Here is a 19059-nt window from a genome sequence, read left to right on the forward strand (position 1 = left end):
TTTGCTAACCTATTCATGGCATATTGGGAGAAACAGTTTGTGTTCAATAGTATATTTGCTGACAGTTCGTCATTTTATATTAGGTACCTGGATAACCTCTTTATCATTTTGACAGATTCTTTGACTAAACTGAAGGATTTTCTAATGTATATCAATAATAGCACCCCCTTTCTGAAATTTACCCACAACTTCGACAAGGACAAGATGACATTTCTTGACGTCCTAGTGTCAAAAGATTATTCAAAATGTTGCTTTAACTCCATTTTTTGTAAAAAAAACTTTTTCTAATTCTTATCTCCACTGCGACAGTTGGCATCCCAAATTTCAAAAAAGAGCAGTTGTCAAGGGACAACAAGTCCGACTTGCTCAGATGATATCTGTTGATGCAGTATTTTTGGTGGAGATTGAGAAACTTTTGGATATGTTTATCCACAGAGGTTATCCACCGGATCTTTTGGTATCCATCAAAGATGAGGTATGTGACAAAAGGAGTAAGGGTCTGTACCGTCCCCTATTACCAATCTGTGATAACTTGTCATTCCTTATCCTCAGTAGGGCCATTGACCTCTGCTGATCATAATTTAGACAATATGTAATGAGTTAATCTAAATTTCTGTGCACCTCATGTGTGCCTTGCATCCTTTTTTTTTTTTAATCTGTTGTAAACCCTTGGCTGAACTTAAAAATGGCTCATTGGTTCAGTGTTCTACCCAAACCCAACAAATGCATAAGTAAATAAATAAATTAAATGTTTTCCCAATTTAGAAGTAATAATGTGCCACTAGAAAGAAAGCCTCAAATTTTCATCAGATTCAGCTGAATTTTTTTCAAAGTTGTATTCTCTGGTGCTTAATGATAACTCAAAAAAAATTATCTCTTGTTGTCTTTTCCATTCAGCTTCAGCCTGTGGGCTGTCAGTTCTGACATTGGCCATCTCAGAGTTTTCAGTCTGAGAGCTCCGTGTTCTGTACCCACAGAACCTTACTCTCTTAGTCTCTCTTCAGATCTTGTTTGCTGCCATCAAGAGTGGATTGTGGTCCTTCAAGCTCTGCAGACTATGCCCTTTTATGGGGTAACTGTAGCATTTTTTTTTTTTTTAAATTTATCTCCTCTACTCTAGTTTAGCTTGTGGGTTTGTAGGAAACATGCATTGGGCTGGTTAGAGTTGGGTGTTAGTGATTCTTTTTCTGTTAGTTGTTCTGTCTGGGCATTCCTACCCTTTCTTTCTTTATTAAACAAAGCGTGTAGTATATTATAATATCTGCTACATATAATAGATAGTTGTGTATTTTTCAATTATATACTGTGCTTAAGTCGCTCGTAGTCTTAACTTTAGATAAGTAAACTTTTTCAGCGTTTGTTGTGGCAGTGCTTTTCCATTACTGTTAGTGTAGGTGTTATTCTTCATTGTCTAGATTTTGGAGAAAGAAAAGTCAAGGTTCACGAAGCACATTGTGTGTGGTCCCAAATTACAGCCAAAAGATGCTGTGTGTATTGTCGGGGAACTGTTCATCTAGATGTGGTTCGCTCAGCCTGTGCAGCTTCTGAGACCCAAGCAATTAATAAGTGCTGGGCCAAATTGATTTTAAAAAGGATGCTCCTGTGTTTGACCACCTCTTCATCTTCCTCTTCTTCTAGTAAGAGGTCAGAAGAGGGGATACGAGTAGTCCTGGGACAAGGATATGAAGTCCCATCCTAAAGAATAAGGGGACTGCAAACTGATGGCCAGCCAGAGTTGAAGGTGCACCGGCTTTAGGTGCCTCTGGCACCAGTGCAGTCAGATCTGGCTCTTCCTGTTTGGTCCCAGTCTCCTGTACTGGTGGTGTCTGACCCAACCAAGTCTCCCATTCTTAGCACACCTAGTTCCTTCTTCGTGAAGGACACTTCCGCTTTGGTGGGCAGAATATACTTGCCCTTCTCACCTATCATGCCTGCAGAATTCTCTTCTGAGTCATCTGTTTCCCCACCTCATATTTGGCTTCTTCTGTTCAGATTCATTCTTTGGATCTGATCCTAGTGTGGAAGTCTTCTAAGCCACTGTCAGTGGCATCTTCTGCCCAGTCTGCCAGATCAGTAGGGAGCCTTCAGACTTGAAACAGCTGATGAGATCCTTTTTGCTGACCCAGATACAACTAGGAATCCTTCCAGCCTCCTCGACCCATTTTCCTGAGGTTTTGGCTATGACCACTGAATTTTCTCTCCTGGTCACACTGACTTTGGGAATTTATGGGTCCAGCTGTGCTGCTATTCCTTCCTGTCTGCACCGATGGCTTAACTGCTTCAGATGCCAACTACTTCCTTGGTGTTGTCAGAGCTGAGTGTGCCTTCGATCAGCTCCAAGGTTGTGATCAAAGTTCTGGGTTTTGGAATTGTCCTTGCTCCTGGGAACTTTGGGCCTCAACAGTTCAGCTCTGGTCTCTGCATCAGAGTCTGTTGGGTCAGCGGTTGATACTGGTGCCTCTCAGGTCCTCGTATCAGAGGAGTGCTGGGTCTGGTCATCCAGCTTTGGCTTTCAAGGCCATAGAAAGGATTTTCTCCCACTTGGAGAGGGGAACTTTGGTGGTGACATCATATCCTTTTCTTTCCCGTGATTCTGGGCCTGTGGATTTGCAACATCTGGTTCTTGGACATCCTGTGCCCTTGTGTCTCTTCCTGATTCTCTGTTGGAGCAGGAGGGACCACCGTAAGATAAAGTGCATGAGGAAGCACTTGGACACCCCTGATAAATCCCTTACCAAGGACACTGACCTCGATTAAGGGGAGGGCTCCCCCAAACCCCAGTGGGATGATGCTTTGCGGGAACCTTGTGTGGTGGAACTAATCCCTAGGAAAAACAGGATTTTGGCCCCTGTTAAGGACATAACCCACTGGAGTAAGGGTCAGTGGTTGTCACTATTGTGGTTGCTACTGCCACAAACTTTGAGAAGAAATCATCTGCTCGTCTGCCCAAAAGGGAGTCTCTGGCTATGGGCCACTTGGGAAAGTGCAGGTGTTCTTCAGCAACCCTTATGTTGCATCTGCTCGACTATCTCACTCATTTGTCTAGACTTCAGCTTGACCTGGTGGCTGAAGTGTCAAATATTGTATAGTCTCAGCAGCCCCTGGATACACACAAATCTCTGGAGGCTTAGTTTTCAACATTACAGTCTATTGTGAATGCCTCCATGTGGCTGTTGTCCAGTGCAACTAATGGAACATCTTGTGTGACAGGCACAGGCATTGCCATGCACCACCACACCTGGATATGTTTGTACAGTTTTGCAAACCACTTTAAGGTGTCTGTCATCAGTGTTCCATTATATGGTTATTCTCTTTGTGGTCCAAAGGTCAAGGAGAAGTTAGCTAGGAGTGATAATAGTGGAAAGACTCTTTCTGCCATTTGAGTGCATTTTGTTACTCCTCAATGATCCTACTCTGGGAATCAAAAGGGGGCAAGTGCTTCTTCTTTTGTAAAATGCCTTAGCCTTTCCAGGGCACATCTGTGGAGAGTTCCCCCCACCACAGAGGGGGTAACCATAATCGACACTTTCCACATTGCAGGAGTGTGCCACAGAATCCAGGCGTCCACCTTGCTTTCTCAAGGAGGCCTTTCTAGTGCTCCTGAATGGTTACCTATTTGCCTTGCTTTGGAAGCAGTCTGGTTTGCTTGGCTGTCAACCCAAAATCTGGGGAGGCCATCACCTCAGATGCATGTGTGTTCAGAAACTATGCAGTTCCCTTTTTATTTACTCCAGATTTTCCCAAATAACTCTTATGAATGTGCCACCCTATCAGAGAAGGTGTAGCAGTAGAAATCCCTAAACTGCTGGCCAAATGAGTCATCCAAGAGGTCCCATCAGACCAGCAAGGATCTTGGGTGTATACAAAGTATTTTTGGTACCAAAGAAAACAAAGGCTTCAGATCAGACCTGAATCTCAGCAAACTGATCCACTTTGTCAGATGGACTAAATTCCAGATGGTCATGGTACATTCCACTCTACCTCTTCTTATAGGTTCATAGGTTCATACTAGGCTATCTGCCCTAGGGCATTTATAAGCCTAGCCAGAGTGTGTTTGGCTTTCGCCACCCATTTTAAATTAATTTTGCTATGCCCTTTTTCGAGGTTAGTATACTGTGCCTCTGTCTAACAGTGACACAGAAGTGATACCCGGGGTAAACCTACGATCTCCCATCCACTCATCAAGATTCCTCTTGAAGAGAGTCAATGAGGGACTCTGCCTAACCTGGACTGGGATTTTATTCCAGAGTGAAGGGAGCCTCTGGGTTATGAATCTGTCCCTCCAGCATATCCTATTTATTTCAGTGCTGAGGTTCAAGTTTGTCGAGTGCGTAGCTCGATGGGATTTGGATTTTCTGAGGTGCAGCATGTCCATTAATTCCGGGTTGGACATGGCTTTATACATCAGGCACAGATCGCCTCTGAGCAGGCGGTATGCCACTGAGTAGAGCTGGAGTTTCTTTAACCAGGCAGCATATGGCATCTGTTTGAGCCCTTTGATCCTCTTGGTGAGGTACTTTTGGGGTCTTTCCAGTTGCTGCAGATGTCTGGTAAGGTACATCCCAAAAGGGGCATTATACTCAATTATGGGCCTGATGAGGAATGAGTAAAGAGGCACGATGACCTCCCCTGATCTAGATGTGAATCCCTTCATGATTCGGTGGGCTATATAAAATGTTTTTCTAACCACTTTGGCCACGTGGTTGTCAAATGAGAGATTGCTATCAACTTGGGTCCCCAGGTCCCTAATTACTACTTCTGTACTTAATGGATTACCACCTATGTGGTAATTTGTGGGCACTTTGTTTTTGCCAAAGGGGATGACTATACACTTTTTGGCGTTTAGCTTGAGGCCATGGCTCTGGCACCAGTTGTCTGTTTCTATGAGGCCCTTTTGGAGGATGCTTGTGTCGGCTGGAGAGTCTATTATGGCTCCCAGTTTGCAGTCATCTGCGAACTTGGACAGCCACAGTCCTTCCGTGTTGGCCTGTATCTCCGAGAAATATATACCGAACAAGAGAGGTCCCAGGACTGAGCCTTGTAGGACGCCACTTGTAACTGGTTTGGAGTCTGACATGGCTCCAGCAATTCTAACCATGTGGGTTCTGTCCTTGAGCCAGTTTGCAACCCGTCAGGTGACATAGGGGTTTATATTTAAGCTGGTGAGCTTATCTATAATGCCCGAGTGGGGTATTGTATCAAAGGCTTTTGCGAGGTCCAGGTAGGCTGTGTGGACCACCTTCCCCTCGTCAGTGGCCTTGGTGACTGTTTCAAAGAAATCGACCAGGTTTAAGAGGCAGGATCTGCCCTTAACAAAGCCGAACTGGGTAGGATCCAGTGTCTGTAGGTCGCCAATATCTTTATTTATGAGGTCCATGATGATCCTTTCCATAGCTTTGCAGACCAAGCTAGTCAGGCTTATGGGGTGATAGTTTCCAGGATCCGTTGAGGCACCACCTTTGTGGAGAGGGACCACTGTTGCTGTACACCACTCTTTGGGTACATATCCTGTAGTAAGGCTGAGACTGAGCAGTAGTTTTAGGTTTGGGTTTAGCTCTTCTTGGAGTTCATGTAGGATGCAGCCTGGGACACCGTCTGCTCCCATTGATGCTGTGTTTTTTGCTGTGGAGAGGGCAGCTCTTACCTGAACATCTGAGATGTAAGGGGGGCAGCACTCTGCTGGGATAGATATTTGCCCTTTTGGTGGGGGGGGGGGAGTTTGTGCTGAACCTGTCAGCTAGGATGTTGGCAATGTCTGTGGGTTCGGTGTATTTTTTGTCATTTTGAACTAATTCTGAGCATATCTGGGATTTCCCACCCAGGTTCCTAACATAACTAAAGAAAGCCTTGTGATTATCCTTAGTGTCCTGTGCAATTTTTCTCTCGAAGCTGGCCTTAGACAATTTTATGAGTGCCCGTAGTTTTTTGCTAATACTGATCAGAGATACCTTCCCTTTTTGGGATTTTGCTCTATCATGTAGTAGCTTCCTCCTTCTATTGTATAGTTTGTTTATGGCTGGGGTCCACCAGACAGGACGTCTGCCTTTGGAGGATTGGGTCTTGGTTTTATTTGGGATTGCATGATCCATGCATTCCTGAAGGTGTTCATAGAAAGTGTTTATAAAGGATTCTGTGGCCTGGGCCATATTTTCCACAGGCCCAGGGTCTTTGAAGGATTCCACCTCTGTTTTGAGGAGTGTGAAATTTGCTTTAGAGAAGTTTTTCACTGTAGTTTTCTGGGCAGGGGATGAGGTTGGGATGTGAATATCCAGTGAGATTAGTTTATGGTCTGATCTTACCAGTGAGGGATACACTTCTGGTCTGGAGCATAGAGTCCCCATGTTGGTGATGATCAGGTCCAGTATGTTTTCCCCTCTTGTGGGAGTGGTAACAAGTTGTTCCATAGCATTTGAGTTTATAAATTCTAGGAACCTTTGGGCTACGGTGTTGGAACTAGAGTAATGCTCCCAGTCTATGTTTGGGTAGTTGAAGTCGCCCAATATAATGGTGTTTGGAGAGACCTTCATATTTTCCAGTGTTCTCAGGAAGGCCGAGTGGGGTTCCTGGGTTTGGGAGGGTGGTCTGTAGCAGGCTATAAACTGGAAGGCAGTTTTACCCACTGTTAGTTGCACATGGATAGTCTCTGATGCTTCGTGCTGTGCCACCAACCTGGAGGTGTGGGTATCTTTGACGAATATTGATACTCCCCCTCTTTTTGTGGTTTGGTCCAAGTTTTGGGGCCGAAAAGCATGGTATGAGGTATAACCTGGTAGTGCTGGGGTGCTCTCGGGAGCCTTGAACCAGGTTTCTGTTACTGCACAGATATCGATGTTCTCCATGCTACGGAGAGTTGAGTGCGTGCTTTTTGAGGTTTAGACTTCTGGGGTTGAGTAGCATTACTCTTAGTTTCTTTTCCCTTGTGATACCTATGGAGGTGGGTTTGTCTTTTGAGCCTTGCCTAAAAAAGGCACTATGGGGGTAGCAAGAGCCTTTGCCAATATCCAAAAGCCCAGGTGTGACAGGTGCAAGCCGTCCCTAGCGAAGCATCGTGGCTTGTCGAGCATGTCATCCCAGGCTGACAGGCACTGGATCCCCTTTGAATGACACCAGTACTTAAGCCAGTTGTTGAAATTGATCATCTTGTCTTCATATTGTGGCATCATTCTTGGTGAGGGTAAGATGCTACTCAAGGTCAGGGTCATACCGGCCTGGGCTACATGCTAAGAGAGCTCCTCTGTCTCTTTTCATGTAGTCCAGGGAGGTACGTCTCTGGTCATTCACACCAGCATGGACAATGACTGAGTCATGTTTGTACTTACCTTGAAGTGACCTGAATGCTTGTGTTATGTGGCGGATCCTAGCGCCCGACCGGCAGCTCACCGTGACCACCTTTTTGTTCAGCCTGGTGAGCGGGACGTCAGTGTGCCTGACGATAGAGTCACCTATTACAAGTGTATCAGGTGTGTTGTTTAGCCTTAAGGGCTGTGACTGTTCGGCACACTGGCTTTGTGAGCTATGTGTTGCATGTGTTTTGTTTTGGGGTAGCGGTTGCTTGGGTGTCTGCTTTGGAGGTCTCTGCTGCTTAGGCAGATTTTTATTTAGAGCCTCCGAGTATGTTTTTGTGTGTTTATGTGTTTGGTTTGCTGTCGTGGTAGGTCTATGTGAGACTGGAATTGTAGTGAGTGTGGTTTCCTTCTCCTCCTGACTGGTTACGCCAGTACTGAGTTGAGAGAGCTTAGCCTCCAGTTTGGCTATATGGTTGCATCTCTCACATATGTTGGAATTTGTTGGGAGGAGGAGAGGGTTGTCTGTGTACATGAGGCAGTTGTAACATTGCCTCAAGATTCCCAGATTCTCCAGCTGGACCGGAGAGGAGATTGACAACTGACCTTTGGACATGCTAGAATACTATTGGGAATTCCAATGGGGAACAAGGTACTCAAGGGGAGTTTGTGAGGGTGTAGTGCTTTTAATTTTTTAGTGCTGACTTATATAATTGCTTTATTGAGCAAGTGCCAGGTAACTTAAATGCAATGTGTTACAGGTAACTTAAATGCAAAAATGACAAACAGTAACTTTCTTTCAAGTGAAACAAGGAAATAAGTACAGTAAGCAATGCAGATATCACTAGGGATCCACAGAAGCGCTGAAAAGCCACGTTTTATGTGGCATTAGCGTTTCAGGAAAATAACAAGTAAACAAACAACAAGCATACAAACAAAGCTAGATTCTGCAGGTCTGGATCTAGTCTATCCTACAGCAAACAAGGTGTACCAATTTCAGTAAGAAACAGTTCAAATATGCAGGCACTATAAGCCTTTAACCAGAAATTCCCAGCTCAGAAGGGCAGAGTCCAGCCTCTCATCCCACAAGAGTGCAGACCACGAACCTTCTTAATGTAAAATAACTGGCCTGAAGCCCAAGTGCTTAAACCAGAACTAATACACTTTTAGAATAACAGACACTGAGCCCTCAGTCAGCAGTTCCCAACTTAGAAGGATGTAAGCTACCTGTCCTGCCACCACAGTACAGGCCACAAATCCTCCCAATGTAAAACAACTTGTCTGAAGCCCAAGTGCTTAATCCAAAAGACTTAGAATGATAGCTACACTTTAATCAAGTTACTACCAAGCAGTAATAAATACAATTGAATACTTTAAAGAATGCCTGGATTAGTGCTCAAGTTATACAAACAAAGCAAGATTCAGCAGGCCTGGATCTAGTCTATGCTACAGCAAACAAGGTGTACCAATTTCAGTAAGAAGCAGTTCAAATATACAGGCACTATAAGCCTTTAACCAGAAATTCCCCGCTCAGAAGGGCAAAGTCCAGCCTCTCCTCCCACAAGAGTGCTGACCATGAACCCTCTTAATGTAAAATAACTAGCCTGAAGCCCAAGTGCTTAAACCAGAATTAATACACTTTAAGAATAACAGACACTGAGCCCTCAACCTGCAGTTCCCAACTTAAAAGAATGTAAGCTACCTGTTCTGCCACTACAGTGCAGACCACAAACCTTCTTAATGTAAAACAACTGGTCTGAAGCCCAAGTGCTTAAACTAAAAGGCTTAGAATGAGTTACACCAAGCAGTAATAAATACAATTGAGTACTTTTAAGATGACTCAAAAGCAACACAAATACAGTAAGTGGAAAGAGAGAAAGGAGTAGCAGAAACTAAGCTGATTGGCCTTCTCAAATTTTCTCCCTGTACTGGGTAGAATGAGGTAATGACACTAGACTGGGAGGAGGGTCCCAGATCAAATTTACATTAGGGGCGGGCAACTGCAAAGCCACCAACTATAAAAATACTATACCAACAGGGAGGGAGGGTGGAAAACAAACTGCAGAAATGTTTCTCACAGCTGGAAAGCAGCAGTGAGCCTTTAAATGAAAGTTTTAAACAGCTAAAGGAGCCCCTAGAAAAAGAGTTTAACTGCAACAGAAACAAACCACCCAACAGATGCTTAATAAAAGTGGACAATTTCAAGTTAATACCTCACACACAGTGAAACTAGCTAGAAAAATACACAGTACACAAAGTGCTATAATTAAAGAAATAAAGAACAAAATAAACAAAAAAAACAGGCTACTTAATGTTATATATTATAGCTCCGAGTTTCCTCAGTGTCTCTCCTTCGATCAGTTCAGTGTGAAATGGCAGAACACTCACAACTGAGCTTTTTAGGTAACAGAAAGTTGAAACCTGAGACAGCTTTTAAGAAAGAAATCTCAAAAGAACCAATGAGGTGCTTAGTCTAAGCTGTAGTCCAGGTGACCTCAGTCAGCCAATGACCTCAAACAATTCTCTCTCACTGAAATGCCTGATGGCTTTGGCTAAACCAAGATGTCCCTGAATGTGTGCTCAGACACACAGCCTCCACAAACACTAGGCCCAAATACAAGCCTGAATATGGAAATGCTACAAATATCCCCACTACTTAGAACAAACTGCAGAAATGTTTCTCACAGCTGAAAAGCAGCAGTGAGCCTTTAAATGAAAGTTTTAAACAGCTAAAGGAGCCTCTAGAAAAAGAGTTTAACTGCAACAGAAACAAACAACCCAACAGATGCTTAATAAAAGTCGACAATTTCCAGTTAATACCTCACACACAGTGAAACCAGCTAGAAAAATACACAGTACACAAAGTGCTATAAATAACAAAGGAATAAAGAACAAAATAAACAGAAAACAGGGTACTTCATTTTATATATTATAGCTCCGAGTTTCCTCAGTGTCTCTCCTTCGATCAGTTCAGTGTGAAATGGATGGATGACTGGATGTTCGCTGTAGATTTCAAGAATGCCTACAATCACATAAAGATAGCAAGGCACTCCAGGAGATTTCTGCTGTTTTCATGAAACAATAAAGTAAAAAATAAAAAACCCACAGTGAACGCGAAGAACACCAACTGCAGAAGTATAAAATCCAAAATTGTTTAATACTCTAGCACCTCGGCTAGCAAGCCTTTCACAGAGTTAACATCACAGTAGCACAAGCTACACTTAAATAACAAATATCACACCATTAATCAATTAATTAAAACAATTAAACACAAACTGACAACACAATGCGGAAAAGACTTCCACTCAAGTTCTTTGTTTAAACCATAAGTCACCAAGGTGCCAAACTTTAAAATACAAGCTGCTTCTTTATGTAAGTAGTCAAAATTTGGATAGCCGTGTGGCATCACATTTTCATGCAGTACACTTGGGATCTTGTACCAGTTTAAACGCATGTATTTTAGAGCAAGTTTTAATTAAGGATGATGCACTTAAAAACAAACTGTTATATAAAGAAGCAGTCTGTATTTTAAAGTTTGGCACGTTGGTGCCTTATGGTTTAAACAAAGAAGTTGAGTGGCAGACTTTTCTGCATTGTGTTAATTACTAGTTTGTGTTTAATTGTTTTAATTGATTAATGATGTGATATTTGTTATTTAAGTGTAGGTTGTGCTACTGTGATGTTAACTCTGTGAAAGGCTTGCTAGCCGAGGCGCTGGAGTATTAAACAATTTTGGATTTTAAGCTTATGCAGTTGGTGTTCTATACTTTCTCTGTGTTTTTTTTTATTTCTTCTATTTTGGCTGGGGGTCAATCATTACCAATTTTGGACTGTGCCTTTTGGTTTCACTACAGCTCCCCAAGTGTTCTGTTCACCAAATGTATGGCAGTAGTGGCAGCCTGGGTGAAGCTGCAGGAATTCCACGTATTTCCATACCTGGAAGACTGGCTCCTTGATAACCTCTACAAGACCATCGCTCATCAAGGCTCAAGACACTTTACTCCAGCTGTGTCTGTCCTTGGGCATTACTGTGAATTATGAAAAGTCCAGCCTAGAAGCAGTACAAATGTTGGAATTTATAGGCTGACATTTGGATACGCTCACGCGGATAGCCAAGCTTCCATCATCCAGACCAATTTACCTTTGCCTGCAGGCATCTCGCATTCTTCCGGATCTCAAACCTTTGGCACCTGAAGTTCTCTGTCTCCTTGGGCGTATGGCAGCATCTATCTGTCGTGTTCCTCTTGCGGGGTTTAACATGAGTGTTGCAATGGACCCTAGCAGACTTCTCACACATCCTATGGACTTCCCAGTGTTTTTGATAAATGTTTGTTCCTGCCACATTTGGTAGTCATTGAACTCACCTCTGGTCATGGCAGGGCAGCCTTTTGTTCTTCTCCAGGCCATGGTCAAAACAGATGCTTCCCTTCTGGCTAGCGGGGGGGGGGGGCATTTCAAAGGGAAAACTGTCCAGGGGACCTGGTTGGCAGTCTTGGCCAGCTTTCACATTGGTGGCTTGCAGATGAGGGCAGTTATCCTAGCATTGCAATCCTTTTAGTGCCTCCACCCCAAGGGTTTGATTGCCATCCAAACATACAACCTGCCTGTAGTTTGGTATCTGACCAAGTAAGGAGGAACTCCTTCCTATCCATTATGTCAAGACATCATGAGGGTTTTGCAAAGAGTGATGTGCTGTCAGTGATTTCTGATTGCAACACACATCCCAGGGCAGTCTAACATTCTGGCAGACAGTTTGAGCTGGATCATCCCTCTGCCTTATGAGTGGTCCCTGAACGTAAATGTAGCAGCTCAAATCTTCAGCTGCTTGGGGCACTCCTCGCTCCAATCCTTTTGCCTCCCTGTCCAACACCAAGTGCAGCAGCCTTTATACCTTGATCCCTCTCAAGGGATAGTCACCAAGGGATGTTGTTCTGTATGCTAGGATCCTGGTTATCCTGTACAACTAGCCCCCCCCCCAACAACTTTGATCAAGTTTCTTCAGGAAAACAGTCCATTGCAGTGCAACAGAGATCCGCATTGTCCCTTTCTGACCCAGACAGGTTTGGTTCCCCTTTCCTTGGCCTCACATTTGTCACTCTCCCTGGGTACTTGATCCGCTTCTGCGTTTCCCATCTTATAGGGATACCTCTGATGACCCTCTATTCTTTCAAACTGATTGCATGGTTTCTGCAATTACAATGATTGTCAGAGATCCCAGCCTGTCAGAAAGGGTTATTCACTTCCTTTCATCATCCTGGAAACCTTCACCAGGAAAGTTTGTTAGTAAATTAAATGTTTTTCAATTTCGTCCTCTTCCAAAGACTTGGGACTCCCTTTTCATCTTCTTTGCATGCCATCTTAGACTTCTTGGCTGGTCCTTTTCATTCTAGTTTGCATTACTCCACCATCAGGGTACAACTGGCTGCCATTTTCAATATCCATATTGGTAAAGATTCTATTGTTTTGACAGCTCTTAAGTAATCTAAACTGCTCTTGAGGAGTCACCTTTTTTGTTGTGGCAACCTATTTGTGATCTAATACCCCATGTGGGATCTTCTCTGATGCTACAGGTCCTGGCTTGACCCCCCTATTTGAAACTTCAAGTGTGGTATACTAAACGTTGTTGTCATGGAAGACCCATTTCCTAGTGGCTTTTACTTTTGCCAGAAAGATATCTGAGCTTCAGGCATTATCTTCCCAATCTACTTGATTTTTCATAATGGCATTAATTACACTTAGGACAAATCTTTCCTTTGTGCTCAGGTTTGCTTCTTAATATACTTTGAAGCAGCCCATTGACTTACCAGTCGTCTTTCCAAATTTCAGTAACAAGGAAGAATATTTGCATGCTATAATGGTTAGTGTTTACCTCACAGACATATAATGTATAGGGTTTGATTCTCACCTTTGAAAGGAAATTGGCTAGGCTTAAAATGACGTAGAAGGACTGCTAGCCGTATTCTTCATTATAAACCTATTTATTTCATTGTTCGGATGTGTGTAGACCACTCATATTGTTTGGATAGAGCCAAAAGGTTTAGAAAACCTGATCAACTGTTTGTTTTTCTTTTCTAAATTGAGAAATGGAAAGCCTGTTTCCAAAGTAACCCCATCAAAGTAGCTCTCCAACTGCATCTTTTTTGTGTACTCTCTTAAGGGTTTGCCCTTACCTGTGAAGCCAAGAAGTCATTCAGCTAGAGCAGTGGCTACTTCTACTGCTTTTTTCTTATAGGCGTCTCTTGCGCTGAAGTCTCTGAGATGACTGGCGTCAGATCAGTAACCCCTAGGGTAAACTGGATAGAAGAAGAATACATGGATCTGTCGTCATGGTAAATACTTTCATTTCTGTACCATGTGGCACCCACTCCCCATTAATGTGTTTAAGACATAAAAACAAATGATGTCTGTTAATTCCTCATTGAGACAAGTTAACCCCTTTATTCAGTAACTGAAGAAAAAAGTGTGTGAGAGCTCCAATCAGATACTTTAGTTACATGCATAAAAAGCAAAACATTTAACATGTGGTTCTGTCAGTTGCAAAAGAAATATTTATTTCATAATATTTATGAAATGCGTTCTCTCAAATGCCAAATATTCACACAGTGAATACATTTTCTGTCAATCTTGTCTCATTCAGAACCTTAAAATCTAGTCATGTTCATCACTCATTTTCAAACCTTCCTTCATCAGTACTTTGCAGACTTGTCACTCTTACAGTTTCACTCCAAAATAGGAAAAAAAGCACCAACTATCCATTTACCATTAGGGCAGGAGCCAGCTAATTTATTCCCAGTCATGGTTGGGGAGTGTGGCTCACTGACCCTGGTGAGAGGCTATGCCCCCCACACCTCCTAGTGTGGGGGGGATGTGCCCCCCCACCCCCCTTACTTTATAAACTAACTCCAGGATCGCACTACAGTGGGGAAAAGGCCATATATAACTTTCAATTAAATGACATTCAGTCAAATGAGTTTTCAGTGAAATGAGCTTTCAGTGAATTCTGCACAGGCAACTGAGTTTCAGTGAAATGAGCTTTCAGTGAAGTGAAATAGAACCATATATATATATCACACACACATACACACACTGGGGGAGGTGTGCTTCAAGAGAACAGCTTGCAAGAGAGGTACAGGTGCATGTAAATGCTGCATGTTCACATATTAGTTTAGTGCATGTTGTCAAACTATTGGGGGTGCATACATACATGTGGGATATGAGCAGTATAAGACCAGACTGTAAGAGTTGCGTATGTACATGTGGGATGTGCACTGTATGAGGACATGCTGAAGGAGCTAGGTGTATGTGTGTGGGATGTGCTGTTTATGATAACAAAGTGTAGGGGATGTATGTGGAAGTATAAGCATCTTGTAAGAACAGTATGTGTATGTATTGGAGAAACGCTATTAACAGACTGGAGTAATTGTATATGTTCATGTGGAATGTCTCATGTGAGGACTGGCTATGTGATCTCCATAATATGCATTCAGGAAGTGAGAGGTAGTGTATGAGGACATTGTATGGAAACATCTGATCAAGTCTGGGAGGTACTTGGACGAAAACGCATTGAATATATCTGGAGCATTAAATTGCTTACATATTATTCTTTTGCTTCTCAATAAACGAGTGAACTGATCATATTGTGTCCTTCCTGGCTCGTCCAGTGTATTAGGTTCTAAGTTTTGTATTCTGGACTTTCTCTTGTTTTTGGTTTACAGGTTCATAGATTAGTACTAGGCTAAGTGCCCTTGCGAGCCATTTTAAGCCTAGTCAGTTATCCCTTGTGAGACTCAAACGCTGCACCTTGTGTTTATAAGGCAAACACTTGAACCATTAGGCCACCCTCCCCAGGAGGGTGTATATATGTACATGTATGACACCACTTTGGAGAGACTGCATGAACAAATACAAGGTGGGCTATATGAGAAGTGGGTGTAGTAACTGTTATGTATACATACTGGAAGTGTGATGAACAGTCAGTATGAACAAGATATGTACACATGGGAGATAGACTGTGTAAAAACAGCCTGTATGAGCTGTATATGTTCATGTGGGAGGTATGCTATGTAATGACAGACTGTTGTTGCTAGATTTACATATAGAAGATGTTTTTTGGTAGGAGTCCCCTTCTTTGAATCATGAATCAAGCCCTTTTAAGCAACTGGGCTTCCATAATGCCTTTATTTCTTTTCTTTATAATGTGGGATGCAAGCCCCATGCACGTACTCACCTTTTTGTGCATTTCTTGGATCGTGATTTGACAAAAGACATAGAGTAAAATACTTTCAGGGGAATTCATTAAAGCTTACATGATTGTTTTTCTGTGTATGCATTGCACCGGATGCGTACACGAGCATGAAAAATGTTAAATTAAGCGTTGTTAAGCAGTGTGTGAGCATGCACAAACAGAGAAATTTCTGTGGAATGCAAATTACCTAGTAAGTAGTTGAATTTCATGCAAATGACCCAGGTGGAGCGATTCAACAAGCATAAAGGCATCCATGTAGACTCCCCAGAAAGTGTTAGAACACATACATATATATGCAAAAGGTACATCGTAGATTTCTGAAAAAGAAAGGGAATATGTAAAAGTAATTTTTTTTTAAATTTCGGCATGCTTGAGCTATGCGCCTCAATGTGCAAACCTGCTTACCACAAATAAAAACAATCCTTATATGTTTCGCACAAATATACAATAGGACCCTGCATCGGATCTTTGCAACGGTGCATACATGCTGTCACCAGGCTCACATGGCTATGAACCATGTAGATGCCAGACTGTTAACAAGGATAGCTGTGTAAATGGTATATGTCCTGAATCGCCAAAAGGAGCAACTGTGTACTGATATCCACTTCATGTAGACTCCTACATGATGTTGATATTCCCACACGATGTGGATGACATTGGGGTTGTGTATCCCATTATTATCAGAGTTCTTTGTGCTGAGCGGGTGTTTGCATGGTGCGCCGCATTGCTAAGCGTGTTCGCGAGGCCAGAGTACCCAAATGACAGTGATGACGTAGGTATCTATCTAGGAAAACCAGGTATCTTCAATAAATGTATAAGCTAATCTGCATGCCACACACTAAAGTAGGGCTTTTAAATAATGTTAATTATATTCTAGACAGGTGAAGTGTATCATAATTGGCCATTCCCACATGGTGAACCTAAAGCAGAACTGTATAAAGTGTGCATGCACCCTACATTCAGTTTTTCCTACAATACTCTGGACCATTGGAGTAGAGACTGCAACCAACTGATTTATTTAAGTAAAGTGCAAAGGAATGAGAACATTGTATGGTCATCAGCAGCTGTATTTGAACATTTATGTCATCAATAGTTTTTGGACTGAATTTCTGTTATTTTTTGATTTTGTTTAGTGGACTGGTGTTATTTAACATCTAATGGTTACCAGAAGCGGGATATTTTTGCTAAGAGGCATATTTCATCGTATATAATGGCTGAAATACAGGATTTAAAAATGTTTTTAGATAATTTAGCCATAGATAGAGATGATTTGTCATCTTTTTGTATGGAAGGGAGATCTTCCCTACAAAGGCAGGGATGTAACAAGACTGACTTAGAGCAACAGTTTACTGAGCTTATTAATATTACTAATGGGGTACGTTCTAATGTATGGCATTGTAAATTGCTGAAGGCCTATTCAATAGCTAAAATAGCTCCCAGAGGCCTTCGAATTTATGTGGAACTGGGGGTTGGGGCTGATAATGAACAGTTTGTTAACAAATGACGCCAGGTACAACAGATGGCATCTAACATGCTTATCAGACATCTTATTGAGTGTTATGAACAGCAACTTCCCCCGATGTTGTTTAAGTTAAATGAATGTTATGAGCAAACTACTAAATATTCAGCAGACGTAGGATATGCTGATAAATATGCAACATATGTTAAGGAAGTGCATAAATATGACAAGGAGCTGCAAGGTAGAAAACCTAAAAAATTTCAAAGGGACTCTAATGATTACAAAAGGGATGCAGCATACACTTGGAAGAAAATCAAAAGAGCTGTCAGGTTTTCATAGGTTCATACGTAGGTACTAGGCTGCCGGCCTTAGGGGTCTATACTATACAAGCCTAGCCAAAAAGGTACCCTGGCTTTCGCCACCCAAGAAAATTATTTTCCTGTGCCTCTGTCGAGCAGAGCCACAGAGGTGATCCCCAGGGTGAATTTCCTATTTCCCATCCAGTCATCAAGATTTTTCTTGAAGAGTGCTAATGAGGAGCTTTGTTTGATATAGATAGGTAGTTTGTTCCAGAGTATGGGAAGTCTCTGGGACAGGAATCTATCCCTCTAGCATGTTCTGATTATTGTGGTGACAAGGGTTAGGTCCCTAGAGTGTGTAGCTTGGAGGGATTGGGATTTCTTTAAGTGGAGCATGTCCATCAGCTCTGGGTTTGACATAGCTTTGTATTTTAGGCAGAGATCGCCTCTGAGTAGGCGATATGTGACGGAGTAAAGCTGGAGTTCTTTGAGACTGTCTACGTAGGGCATCTGTTTGAGGCCAGTAATCCTCTTTGTGAGATATTTCTGAGGCCTTTCCAGTTGAAGATGTCTTGTGAGGTACATACCAAAAGGTGCGCTGTACTCTATAATGGGTCTAATGAGTGATGAGTAGGGGGAAACAATAACCTCTTTTTTTCCTGGATGAGAAACGTTTTCTGATGAGGTGTGCCACATCGAAGGATTTCCTGACTACTGCGGCGATGTGATCATCAGAGGAGAGACTACTGTCCACCTGTGTCCCAAGGTCTCTTATCACACTTTTGGTGTTAGGTAGACTACCTCCTATGTGGTAGCTCATGGGTACAGAGTTTTTACCAAAGGGGATGACAATGCACTTTTTGGCATTGAGCTTGAGGCCATAGCTTAGACGCCAGGCATCTGTCTCAGTGAGGCCGTTTTGTAGGATGTCCACATCGTTAGGAGTTTATGGCTCCTAGTTTGCAGTCATCTGCAAACTTCATTGGCTAACTTCATTGGCCAAAGACCTTCTGTGTTAGCCTGTACTTCAGAAAAGTAGATACCAAACAGGAGAGGACCCAGGACTGAACCCTGTGGTACTCCACTTGTCACTGGTCTGAAGTTGGATTTGGAGTCTGCTACTTTCACGGTGTGGGTTCTGTCAGTGAGCCAGTTGGCAACCCATCTTGTGACGGAGGGTTTTATACCTACTTTAGTGAGTTTATCTATAATTCCAGAGTGGGGGATGGTGTCAATAGCCTTGGCGACATCTAGATAGGCTGTGTGAATCCACCTTACCCTCGTCTACAGCTTTGTTGACCAATTCATAGAAGTCTATCAGGTTTAGGAGACATGATCTGCCTTTTACAAACCCAAACTGGGTGGGGTCCAGAGTTTGGAGATTACCATTGTCTTTGTTTATAAGTTCCATGATACTTCATGCCCTTGCAGACCAGGCTCATTAGGCTAATGGGGCAGTAGTTCCCAGGGTCTGTGGTGGTGGCTCCTCCTTTGTGGAGTGGGATAACCATCGCTGTGCGCCATTCAGTGGGCACAAAGCCTGAGGTGAAGATATTATTGAACATGGTGCTTAGGTGGGGTGCCAGTTCATTCTGTAGTTCATGAAGAACACAGCCTGGGATGTTGTCAGGTCCCATGGATGCTGTGTTCTTGGCTTTGGAGAGTGTGGTTTTTACCTGTGCCGCCGTGATTACAGGAACTTTACATTCTTCCGGTATAGCGATGGGCCCTTTAGGAGGTGAGATGGGGGTAAAGTTAGCACTGAACCTATCT

General features: G+C 42.8%; 1 protein-coding gene across 1 annotated transcript in view; it reads left to right on the plus strand.

Moving 5' to 3' along the window:
* Window positions 1–19059, plus strand: part of TBC1D8B (TBC1 domain family member 8B) — a gene marked incomplete in the record, with an annotated part of 1684663 nt that overhangs the window by 1132425 nt on the left and 533179 nt on the right.

This window comes from Protopterus annectens, chromosome 15.part0 (assembly GCF_019279795.1).
Source record: "Protopterus annectens isolate FY-2018-M chromosome 15.part0, PAN1.0, whole genome shotgun sequence".
NCBI lineage: Eukaryota > Metazoa > Chordata > Ceratodontiformes > Protopteridae > Protopterus > Protopterus annectens.